General features: G+C 37.8%; 1 protein-coding gene across 6 annotated transcripts in view; it reads right to left on the bottom strand.

The window, feature by feature from the left end:
- NCKAP5 (NCK associated protein 5) overlaps positions 1-12835 on the bottom strand; it is a 998748-nt gene that overhangs the window by 227750 nt on the left and 758163 nt on the right. The window lies entirely within an intron of this gene.

Genomic DNA, 12835 nt, shown 5'->3' with positions numbered 1-12835 from the left:
CATATACAGAAGCAATTATTACTGTGAATCACCATGATAATAAACCCGATTTTTCAGCACCAAAGTAAAGAGAAATCTGCATTTAATCTCCATTTGTCTGTACTGGAATGAAGTATTCTTAAATCTGAGAAAGTCAATTATTATTCAAAGAACAATCACAACATAGTTAAAAACTGAGCAATCTAGGACAGCAGAAGGTGTAAAGGAGGCATTTATCAGACACCAAGGGAAAAGGGAAAGATGGTTGATAGCTGAGGTGTCCAGTTAAAACTCAACTAGCAACGCAAATCTCTGGTAGGTATCACTGATAAAGGTCAAGGGGAACAGAGTTATGACAGTGAACTTTAAAAATACCGACAGGAAACAAGAGTACTGGTTTCCACGTGGGTTGCCTTGCTATTCACATAAAACCATTAGTCCTTTCACAGGAGGGTTTATTGATTTACACAGATACTCGTTTGTCACATCCTGTAGAGTACATTAAAAGCTGCCCAAGTATTTCAAATGTACTCAGCAAATTTGCCTTCTCACCTGTGTGCAGTCTGGAATCTTGGCTGTAAGATAGTTTTCAGCGTAAAAGGCTTGATTGAAGAGAAAGTCAGCAACTTAACAAAAGAATCGCCATGAGGCCTCTTTGTGATGTCTTACCAAGAAGCTGCTCTCATGGCTGGTGGACATTGACGGGGAATTCATCATATGAAGGGGACTTAACACATTAGATGCACAGAGATTCACAAAGGATGAACAACACAGTTTTCCTCTTGCTCATCCCCAAAATATTACTGACTTCCTATGTAGTTTGTCACTTCCACCAGATGTGACTGCCACATGCCCAGTCCTGTGTCATGTATGGGAGGCAGTGCAGAGTAACCGATAGGAGAGATGGCTTTGGCATCCACTTATGTAGGTGTGAATTCTGATTCCACAGCTTATCAACACCCTCACCCCGGGTCACTTGCCCTCTTTACCATTCAGTTTCCCAATCTATAAAATGGGAGTAAAAACAGTACCTGGATCACAGGTTGTGGTGAGGGTCACATGGGATAATGCATGGAGAGCACTGAAGAAGACGCCTAGTCCAAAGTGATGTCACCTTGTAGAGCTGCAGCTCCCGCCCCCCTTGCCACATGGGCTACTCATAAATTAATTAACATTAATTTAAACCAAAAATGCAGTTCCTCAATCCCACCAGACACATTTCAAATGATCAATAGCCTTGTTTGGCTAAATGGCTACCATGCTGGACAGCACAGATAAAGAACATTTCCATCACTGCAGAAAGTTCTATTGGATAGCACTATTCTAGAGGGTGACTTACATAGTTTTAACTTTATTAACTAGTTTCTAATAGGCATTATCATTTAATCTGAGGCACAGGCCCATGTCTGATAGTCACCAAAAATTATTTAATGTGTTGATGTCACAAATGTATGTTGACAGACCTCAACTCATATTTGTATCACTTCCTTTCCTTCTAAATCATGCTTTCATGTTTATCTCAATTTATCCTCACAATATCTTTGTCAGGTAAATACATTAGACATCTATTATTTTCATGTCACAGGGGAAACAGAATGTGTGGTATATGTACATTCATATGGGAAAACAATATCTTTTGGAGGGTTTTGAGAGTAAGAAACAGATTAGGCAAGGAAGACTACTTCAGAGGAAGTTCTTATTTTTTCTGATTCAAAACTAGTAAGAGTTTATTAGGAGAAACTCGAAAAATACACCAACTATGAAGAAAGCAAACATTGTTCAAACTTATGCAACCCATGCGTAATTACCATTAATGTTATAATGTATCTTTTCAGGGGTATAAAATATATATTGTATGTTACAATTTATGTATTGGGTGATAATTTTTTTTCTTGTGACAAATTTTTCCCACACCATTAAAAATATTCGATAATGGCTGGGAGCGGTGGCTCACGCCTGTAATCCCAGAACTTTGGGAGGCTGAGGCAGGTGGATCACGAGGTCAGGAGATCGAGTCCATCCTGGCTAGCATGGTGAAACCCCGTCTCTACTAAAAATACAAAAAATTAGCCAGGTGTGGTTGCGGACACCTATAGTCCCAGCTACTCAGGAGGCTGAGGCAGGAGAATGGTGTGAACACGGGAGGCGGAGCTTGCAGTGAGCCGAGATGGCACCACTGCACTCCAGCCTGGGTGACAGAGTGAGACTCTGTCTCAAAAATAAATAAATAAATATTTAAAAAAATTTGATAACATAATGCATGCATAAGATTGTATTATGGGGTTACTATACTTTAACCATTTCTCATGTTTGCTATTTAAAAGAATGCTGCAAGGATTATGCTTAAACATAAATCTCATTTTACATCATGGAGTATTTTGGAAGATAGAGCTCTGCAATTACAACTACTGGAAGAAAGTCCTAGAACTTTCTCAGGGACTCCTAGTACATAGGATTACTTTGCTTTCTGGAAAGGCTGTATCAAATTTCACTTCCCCAGGAGCATATGTGAGAATCACTGCCCTTCTCCAGCACTGATTAGTACCATCTAAACATTTTGCCAATTTTGTACACAAAACATCCTCTTTTCTTATTTCACTTTTTATTGCCTTGGTCGCATGTGAGGCTAAAATTTTGCCTTGTGTTAATTAGCTAACGGTATTTTCTAGTCTGTGAATTGTCTCTTTATACCCTTTGCCAAGCTTCCTGTCACAATGTTCCTGTTATGAGTTTATACTAAATCTTCATAATGAGGATAGCAAAAATCTAGTTCTGATGTTTTCTGTTTGTCCTGTAATGTTGTTTCTGATATTTCTGATATTTTTATGTTCATAGCATTTAAATGTTTATAAAGTCAAATCCATCTTCTTTTTCCTTTGTGATTTCCTTCATTGATTTTGTAATCAGAAAGTCCTTTTCCCACCCGAGCAAAGTTAAATAGCCACTTTTGTTTTCCTCAAGCTTAATAATGTTTCAATTATCTTTTTTTTGGTACATTTATCTCTTTAATCCACATAGGATTCATGTTATGCTGTCACATAAGTATCTTCTTTCTTTCCAAATAGTGATATTATTGTCTCAGAACATTTCCAGAATCGGTTTTGCTTCTGTGTTGATAGACAATATCTCCTTTAAAACTATTAAACTGTTAAATTTTGCAAGACTATGGCAGCATGACTTATTCTGTTTTATGGATCTATCTTACCTAAAACTGTAATCACACAGTTTTAATTACTTTAAGTTCACATCGTTTCAATATATGATATGGTGAGACAGCATTTGTGAGTCCTCTCTTTTCGAAACATTTCTTCGCTTGTTTATTGTTCTACATGAACTATAGAACCATTTTAAATTCTCCCCATAGCTCTCCTCTAATTCTACTGATTTCTTCTACTTATCAAGATTTAATCCAACCTTATATTTTGGGAAAAAGTATCAGCTTTGTAATATTTGGCCTGCCTATCTTGGAACATGGTATGTCTCCTTATTAAATTCTGCCTTATTTCTTAGAACGAGTGTTATAGTTTTCTTTAAATTGGTTTTGCATATTTTAAAAATAGTATTTTATAATCTTCATTATATTTATACACTGAATTTTGCAACAATTTTTGAGCCACTATTCCTTATTTAGAGAAAACTACTGATTTTTGTATACTCATACCTGACCACCTTACTGCACTCTTTATCCGTTCTAATGCTCTTCCAATTGATTTTCTCAGGTTCGTAGTGTATACTATGCCACTTGCAAATATTTTTTTCCTTCTTCTCAATAGCCACAGTTTTATTTCTGATTCACATATGAAGGAACACAGCAGAACTCCAAAAACCATGTTAACTAAGCATGCAGATTGTTGGTGTGATGGTTCCTGACTATAGTAAACAGCTCCAGCATATTTTTCTATTGAGATTGCTATTGGCTACCAAATAAAGCTATTCTTTATCCTGTTAAAAATTATACATTTAGTTCAAATTTTCCAAGAGTATGAAGCAGAAACTGGTTTGGAATTGACTGAAAAACTATTGATCTATTATTTTTCTAAGATGGTGTTTGGATTTCTTTGCCAGATTTGGGTATCTTTCCATCCAACTATAGTTACTGGAGTAGATAACAGAGCAAGAGAATTCTCTGAGGCTTGAAATTTTACAAGAATTTGTGCACAGACTACCTGACTAGAGGGACTGAATTCCAGTTTAACTAGATGAGGGACACATTAGCTGTTAATGAAAGTGCCAACAAAATTATAGAAGCAGACAGCTATTTTCTAGATGAGAGATTATACTGTAAAGAAAGAGGCATTTTTGGAGTTGTCATCGCTGTGCAGAGGTGATATGGATCTTGCACCCCAACCAAAATTTTGGTTTGGATATTGAGACTGATAATACCACATGCACATGAAGAAGGCATGAAAATACTTATAGCTCCCATAATGAGGTCTTCTGGGGAGATTAGGGGAGACCCCCAAACAGATGTGAAGTAGCTTGAGAGAGCCCAACCTTGCATAGTTTGAACTTCCCACCTGAGCCAAAGGAGAAAGTATCAGACCAGATGTGGAGCAGAATGGAAAGGGATAGTGGTGAGGCTTCAAAGCTGCCAGCAAACATAAAACATCGAGTCAAACTCTTTATTACAGTTGAGGTTGAAGAAAGATCAGAGGAGCACTGATTTGATGATGGAGAAAGAAGGCATGAAAATTGATGGCCGTTGACCTTAAGAGTTTGGGGGGCAAAACAGCAATTCTCCAAATATTTAAAATTGCATGATGAATAAAGCATTCAGGGTACAATATAATTTTCTTTCTTGACATGTTTTACTTGAATGATTTACTGTTTTGCAGAAAATTTACTGAATTTACACTGCGTCCAAGGATTGTGACTTTTGTAGCATAATCAAACTCACTGTTGTTGAAATTCCAAAAGAATATTTTAAATATGCAAGAGCAGAAACATAGGGAACTTAGCCTTTTCCTAACATTATTTACATTACTAAACATTACTTTTTACTTATGAATAGTGACAAAATATTTAGAACAACATAAAGAAATACAAATACCTAGAAACTGAAAACCTTTTAGTCCATTCTCAACTCATAACAATGATCACCTAACCAAGGTTAGCCATTTTTGAGGCTGAATATAGACTTTTCCAACCCAGTTTGATTCTTTACCTAAAAGGTAAAATAGCTTGAGGACACACCTGGCTCTAACTTGGGCATTTCAGTGATTAAGATCACGGGGTCAGCAAAGTCTTCAGGGCTGCTGCTTCTCAAAAGTTTACAGTCCTCTTTAGTTTAGCCCAGAAGGCTATAAACTCCCATCTTAAGACACTCAGTTTAGCTCTTAGAGACTCTGTCCACATTTTCCTCTTTGTAGGTGGGAAAAGATACTTCCTATGTCACACGACTGAAGCCATCACCTGTATGTGCACTTAAGAGGCAGTATGACTGCCTCGTAATCAAGGCTCTTACCACTCGAAGACACATTTTAGAGGTGTTTAGATAAACATCTCAGTTAATGTAATTATTCTCTTTTTTCTTTTTTTTTTTTTGAGAGGGAGTCTTGCTCTGTCGCCCAGGCTGGAGTTCAGTGGCGCGATCTCGGCTCACTGCAAGCTCAGCCTCCCGGGTTCATGCCATTCTCCTGCCTAAGCCTCCCAAGTAGCTGGGACTACAGGCACCCACCACCACGCCTGGCTAATTTTTTGTATTTTTAGTAGAGACGGGGTTTCACCGTGTTAGCCAGGATGGTCTTGATCTCCTGACTTCATGATCCTCCCACCTTGGCCTCCCAAAGTGCTGGGATTACAGGCGTGAGCCACCGCGCCCGGCCTACAATGTAATCATTCTTTATAAAGCCTCATACCCAACAGAGATATATTTGGTTAATACTTTTGTTTATAAAAGCTTATTGGTCACAATAAGCAACTCCTCCTATACCTAGACACTTTCAACAGTTACAAATTCTTTCTTTAGATTAGATTTTCATTTCTGTAACCTTTACTTATTAACTCCTTTTTGCTCTTAAGAGCTATATTAAATATATCTCTACGGGGTTACACAAAACATTTTTAAAAATATTTACACGTCTAAATTATATCAACTTGATTTTTCTTTCCCTAAATTAAGTAGCTGTGGCCTGATTTCTATCTTTTCATACAACGTGGTTTTTAGGTGCTTCACCATCTTGGTTGCCTTTTCTCTTTCTCTTCTTTTCTTTCTTTCCTAAGGCACTCTGGTCGGTCAATTTCTGTCTTGAAATGCAAGTATCCAGAACCAAATCCTTTAAGATGTGGTCTGAATGGGGTAGACTGTGGCAGGACTGTGTTCCTCCAAAAGGATATTATTCTTCTATCGAATATCCTCCAACTGTCTTAGCTTTTAGCATAATCTTGACTAATACTAAGCTTATCTTCAACTACTCTCCCACGATTTTTCTTTTCATGCTAATTGTTTTTAAGCCTCCTGATTTAATAAACTGGTTTTTAAGCCAAAAATGCAGGAGCTGTTCTAGGATATTAAGATATGAAAGAATATCTGGAATTCTGACTCTGACAAAATCAGTTATGCTACCTTCCCAGTTTGGATTACCTTTATGTTATATTATTATATATGCTGTATAATCTTCATGTTCTTGATAAATTATGCAGTTCTAAATCATGGAGCCCTATGGCATAATTCTGAAATATCGAAGTTAGTCTTTATTGGGGCAGCTGATTACAATTACGAATCTTTCCAACTGAAAGATCAGCCAACACACAGTTCTTCATCCTCACTGAACAGTGTCATAAGTAATCAGATGTTTTGTTGAAATCTTGGTGTGATCAACTTATGGCAATCTCATGGTGAGCAGTTTTTAAAAAAATCAATTAAAAAAGAAAATACTGGCCAGGTGCGGTGGCTCATGCCTGTAATCCCAGCACATTGGGAGGCCAAGGCGGGAGGATCACTTGAGGTCAGGAGTTCGAGACCAACATGGTCAACATGGTGAAACCCCATCTCTACAAAAATGCACAAATTAGCCACGTGTGGTGGCACACGCCTGTAATCCCAGCTACTCAGGAGGCTGAGGCAGGAGAATTGCTTGAACCTGGGAGGTGGAGGTTGCTGTGAACCGAGATGGCACCACTGCACTCCAGGCTGGGTGACAAAGCAAGACTCCATCTCAAAAAAAAATTATATATATCTATCTTATTTTTAGTATGCTCAGGCTATATCCAATGATCATGTCTTTCTTTCTCATTTGCTCCTTTTTAGAAATTTCACAGGCAGCAATCTCAGGTTTCTTATGCTAGGGTATTCAAATTTTCCCCTTTATCAAAATGAAGACTATATTATCTTCTATATTCCATTTCCTCAGAAATTATCAACAATGGTTCTGAGATAATATCCAGTACTTGGAATGTAATTTTCCTGACTGGGAGATGACTCATCCAGAGCAGCTAACCGCTTGTGTTCTATCTCCTCGCCAATCTTGGGCATTGATTCATCCGTTGTGATAATTACTCCATCCTTCCCAATGTGAGGAACACTTCGCTTTACAGAAACTACAGACAGAAAACAGGAGGTGACTAGCTTTGTCATTTATGGCTCCTGCTGCTGCAAATGCTGCTGTTTTCACCATGTTACCAAAATCTCCAAGTGGTTGAGAAATCATATGATTTTTCTTCTTAGAGGGATACGAGTAGCAAGCTCTTAAAAAGTCCTTACTCTATGTGCTAGGCCTTGTTAAATGCTTAAAGAATCTTATTTAATATTCACAGTAAACCTATTATGGAAGTGCAGTCATTATGCCCATTTTACAGGCAACAATGCTTACAATTAGAGCAGTTAAGGAACTTGCCTGAGGCACGGCTAGTGAAAACGTGGAGTCAGTATTCAGACTCAGGGTTTTCTGATACCAGCAACCATAATATTTTAATTTTTTTTCATTTCTAATTTTTATGGGTATATAGTAGGTGTATGTATTTATGGGGTCCATGAGATGCTTTGATACAGGCATGCAATGTGTAATAATCACATCATGGAGAATGGGGTACCCATCCCCTCAAGCATTTATCCTTTGTGTTACAAACAATACAATTATACTCTTTCAGTTATCTAATATTTAAAAATGTACAATTATTATTGACTAGAGTCACCCTCTTGTGCTTAGTAGGTCTTACACATTCTTCCTATTTTTCTGTACCCACCCATTAACCATCCCCATCTCCCCCGAGCACACCCCCAACTACCTTTCCCAGCTTCTGGTAACCATCCTTCTACTCTCTATATTCATGAGTTCAATTATTTTAATTTTTAGATCTCACAAATAAGTGAGAACATGGAATGTTTGTCTTTCTGTGCCTGGCTTATTTCACTTAACATAATGACCTTCAGTTCCATCCATGCCTTTGCAAATGACTGGATCACATTCTTTTTCATGGCTGAATAATACTCCATTGTATATATGTACCACATTTTCTTTATCCATTCATCTGTTGATGAACACTTAGGTTGCTCCCAAATCTTAGCTACTGACTACTATGCTACATTGCAATTCAATTTTTTTCTTTAAATATAAAAGTATATTTTAATTACTGTTTTAGAAACTATAAAGCTTATATGTATAAGCTTTGGATTGGATTGGATTTGGAAATGAGACTGCATCAAACAATGACCAAAGAAGACTCATCCATTCTAGGCCTTTTCTTTTGCCTGGTAACTCAGAAGTATAATTCTATCTCATAAGCATCAGTACTCATAGGCCCAGTTAGTTACTCACAACACAGCCCTTTTCCACAAACGGATATGCCACATCTCTTAGGCCTGGCTGGAATACTGATATTCTTTGCCATGTTGTCTTCTGACTGACACCACCTATTCGGTAGAGAGACTTCACTGCCTGATTCCCACATCTCATTTGTTGCTAGAGAATACTGTGACTGGATGTCTTTCCTTCCACCTATCTCATGACAGGGGCCTGACCTACTCACCCAAGTAACTGCACATGATTCATGGATCTTTCAAGAAACAAACTGCTGGCCGTTTCAGACTCACATCTTACAAGCTGAAAAAGCACTTGTAACGCAGGTCTTCAAAACATGGCTTCTATTTTCTTTTCTTAAAATCTAATCTTTAGACTCTTCCTGATGCTCTAGCTCAGCCAGCGTCCAGCTAGGAAATCAATTCCAGTGCACTACAATTCACTTAAAAAATGTAAATTTGGTTGACGTTCTGACTTTTTGGCAAATTTTAGTTCATTGTTGACTTTTATATTTTATGATACTATTCTTCTAAGTTTATGCCTCTCTCGTATCAGGTAATAGTCTTTCCTTCCTGCAAAATTCCAAGTCCTCTAAAAATCAGATTTTGTTGGTGAACTCCCTATGTGATATTTTAGTTAAATATCTCACTGTGACCTTCCCTTTTTCCTACTGCAGTTCAAAAGGTTTCCTTTGTGTTTGCATGTGTATAAATACGTGCAAATGATGGTACTGTTTTCTAAGCATTTCCCACATAGATGGACATATTGTCCTTTGCCCTCCTATGTGAACTCCATAAGCAGAGAAAGGGCCCTGGTTCCCATCCTAAAGAGGTAACAGAGAATTCTCTCTGCAGCACAAAAAGGAAAAAGATTTATTATTCCCTAGATCCTATTACACACATCTGCTGAACTCCCCCATGGCTCCTGTAAACTGCAGGACTGTTGATTACTGGGCCCTCCCAGGCCTTCCAAGCTGCCTGAGAGCTGGCCAGTGGCTGCTTCTTGCTGGTGGTTGGAGGTGTGCCCACAGTGTCTGCCTGGAGGAGCCTGTGAGCTGGGGATATCTGCAGAAACTACCAATCTGAGCTATTAAAGAAAACTGGTGAAAGAGTGGTGTTAGAAAAGAGTACGCATAGTTTTCTATTCAGCAGAGGGCTAGCTCTCAAACCCTTCTGTGCAAAGTCAGATGCTGGCCTGTGGTGACTGTGTGACAGTGAGAGAAAGAGGTAGGCTTGGGCACCTCCAACAGGACCATACAGGCACTGCTGTGCCTGAAGTGAGCCAAGCTCTTGCTCCCTGTGGCACAGTGCCCTTTGAGAAAAGTCATCATATGGTCCAGAAGAAGAAATGCATCCTATCCTAGACTTGGTACATAATACCATTTTATTCAAGTACACGAGTAGGAAAATGCATTCAAATAATCCATAATAAAACTTTGGACAGTCAATCAGGGTTTTTCAGAATATATAGATAGATTTCATCTGTAGAGCCTTCAACCCTCTGTGGACTATGTTTCTTTTTAGAGCCCGTCCATGACATCACAGTTGCCCATTCAATGAATATTCTGATATCTTATTTCCTAAAGATTAAGTAGTGTGTACATATCTACAAACTGCCCTGCCTCCTGTGGTTCCTTTGATGCTGATTTGCTTCCTTAAGCCTTCCTTCCTTCCAAACCATGAATCAGGTCCTTCCAGAGGCTAAGAATTAAGTTCACAATTAAGGCGACTCCCTCACTGTTTCCTCTGCTTTCAGAGAGACAAAAATACTTCTGGGACAAGTCAAGAATTTATCAGATGCTCTGCTTTCAGCAGCCTGAAACTTTCAGCAGGAACACGATAGCTGAAATCCCATGTCACTTCTTCTATTGAGGCTTCTGTTTAAATCAGGTGAGATTAATCATCCTCCCCCGTATAGTCTGCTTCTAGTGTTATTTCACACCCCTCCTAATTTGTGCTTTGAAATGATATAGAATTTTTGAGAACAACTTCACAAATTTCCAGTTTGCTTTCAAATTTGAATGTTATCCCTACAGAATATTATAAAGCACTCAGTGTTTAATAACCTAATAATTTAATATGCTGCCCTCAAAATACTATGGTCTCTTCCCTATACTTAAGACTTGGACCTAAGACTTGTCTCAATAAATTATTCAGCTACCATCACCAGGGCCTTTCAGCTACAATATGCCCTGGTGATGGTAGCTGAATCATTTATTCAGCCAGCTCTTATTTATTGATTATCCACCATGTGCCAGGTTCCTACATAACACAGTCAGTCCACACAGAAATATTATATGTTAATCATGCACATCTAGCTTGCAAATAAGATAAAGAGACTTTAATAAATTAAATAACATAAACACAGATCTGACTATCTTTACGCCATGTCATAGATAGGAGAGATTCTACAGCCATATGGAGCCTGGGTCATTATACTATTTATTAGCTGTGTCATCTCAGGTGTGATGCTTAACCTCTCAGTGACTTAGTGCCTTCATATGTTGACTAGAGACAAGAACAATATGTGGTTTTATAAAGAATACATAAGAGGTGAAAACTGATAGACTATGCCTGCTACCTAGTTAGTTCTCAACAAATGTTAGCTGTCATCTTAATTTTTATTTGTACTTATAAATCAATTTTTTCCATAAGGCTGATTCTAAGCATTATATATGTAAATGATCACTCTGGGAGGTGGACGCTGATAAAGAGTATTGACTGGGTTCTGTGGCTTTGCTTCCCACCAAAATGCCTCTTGCAAATTATGCAAGACAGTACCTTGCATAATAAACATTTGGATATTTGAATAAACAAGCCTTCAATTTTTAATATATCTATGTTTGGAAATACCCACAAAGAACAGGGCTCATATTGACTGCATGGAGAAAACTCTTGTCATAATTTTCCATTCCCTCTATCCTCTATTAGCATACTTATCCTCTTCTTCAATCTATAAGTAAATTTGAAAAATAATGGAATTCAGATTTATTTATGAAAATGAATCTGCTTCCTCGTTTAGCCCAACGGGCTCAGTTGGTAATATTTCCCAAGGGGTCCTTTTAAGATTCTTAAAGTAAACATATAGTTAAAACTCGCACCAGTTTAATACCCCTTGAAAAATAAGCGTAAGAGCCTTAATTGCCTTTTTCTTGGCATACATCAATTTCTACACATAAAAATGCAGTACTGAGTAACAGCAGTAAGCCAAATTTCTTTCAAATAGCACATCTGTGTGAACAGTAGCTGTCCATTATGTTTCTTAAAATCTAGGAAGCTAAATCATATTTGTCAAAAGAAACTTTATAATAAAATTTAAAAAGCCTAATTCGTGTGCAAAGAAAAAAGGCATAGAAATGTTTCTTTTTAAATTAATACAAAACCTTCCCACATGCTCCAAAACAGTAACAATTTGATGTTAATATAATTCATTGTATAGTCTTTTATGATAACAATTTTAGAAAAAAAAGAAGTGTAAAATATAAGCAAGATGGGAGAGGAAATTTGGGGAAATTTTAACTGATCTATTTTTTAAGTAGAAATTGACAATTCCTGAGATAGCCCTGTTTTCTCTTTGGCCCCCTTTCACAAATAGTGCCATGGACTAATACTACCTTTAAAATACAACTGCAGTACAGACTCTCTGAAACCTAAATGCTGGGAGTAGGGCCAGGAGAGCTGTGTTTTAAAATTGAGAACACAATGGGATCTTGTACCACGGCAACGTTAAAGGACTTCTGAATTCTATGACCACTGAAGGTACTCAGCACTTTAAGACCTGTGCATTTCACCACCCGATAATTTTATTTCAATACAAATGAGATAGTTTTGTAAATCTGATGGGTCACTGAGAAGTGAATGCTGCTTAAGGCCATCAGATAAAAAGCCTATCGGGAGGAAGTGTGATAGCCCTGGATATGTGTGTTTTGTGGCTTCATCCTTAGAGCAACACTGCTGTAGGATGACATCCCAGAAAGATCATAGCTCTTATCCTAAGTGTCCCAAAAGGCAATCTAAGATATTGCCAGAGCTCAGCCAGCCATCAAGTAAAGCAATGGCCAAAAAAAAAAAAAAAAAAAACAATGCCTATTGCATACCTTCTATTTCAGCAATTAGGCC

This window comes from Hylobates moloch, unplaced genomic scaffold, assembly GCF_009828535.3.
Source record: "Hylobates moloch isolate HMO894 unplaced genomic scaffold, HMol_V3 SCAFFOLD_24, whole genome shotgun sequence".
NCBI lineage: Eukaryota > Metazoa > Chordata > Mammalia > Primates > Hylobatidae > Hylobates > Hylobates moloch.
The sequence above is the reverse complement of the archived record's forward strand: the minus strand, read 5'-3'. Positions and strand labels throughout refer to the sequence as shown.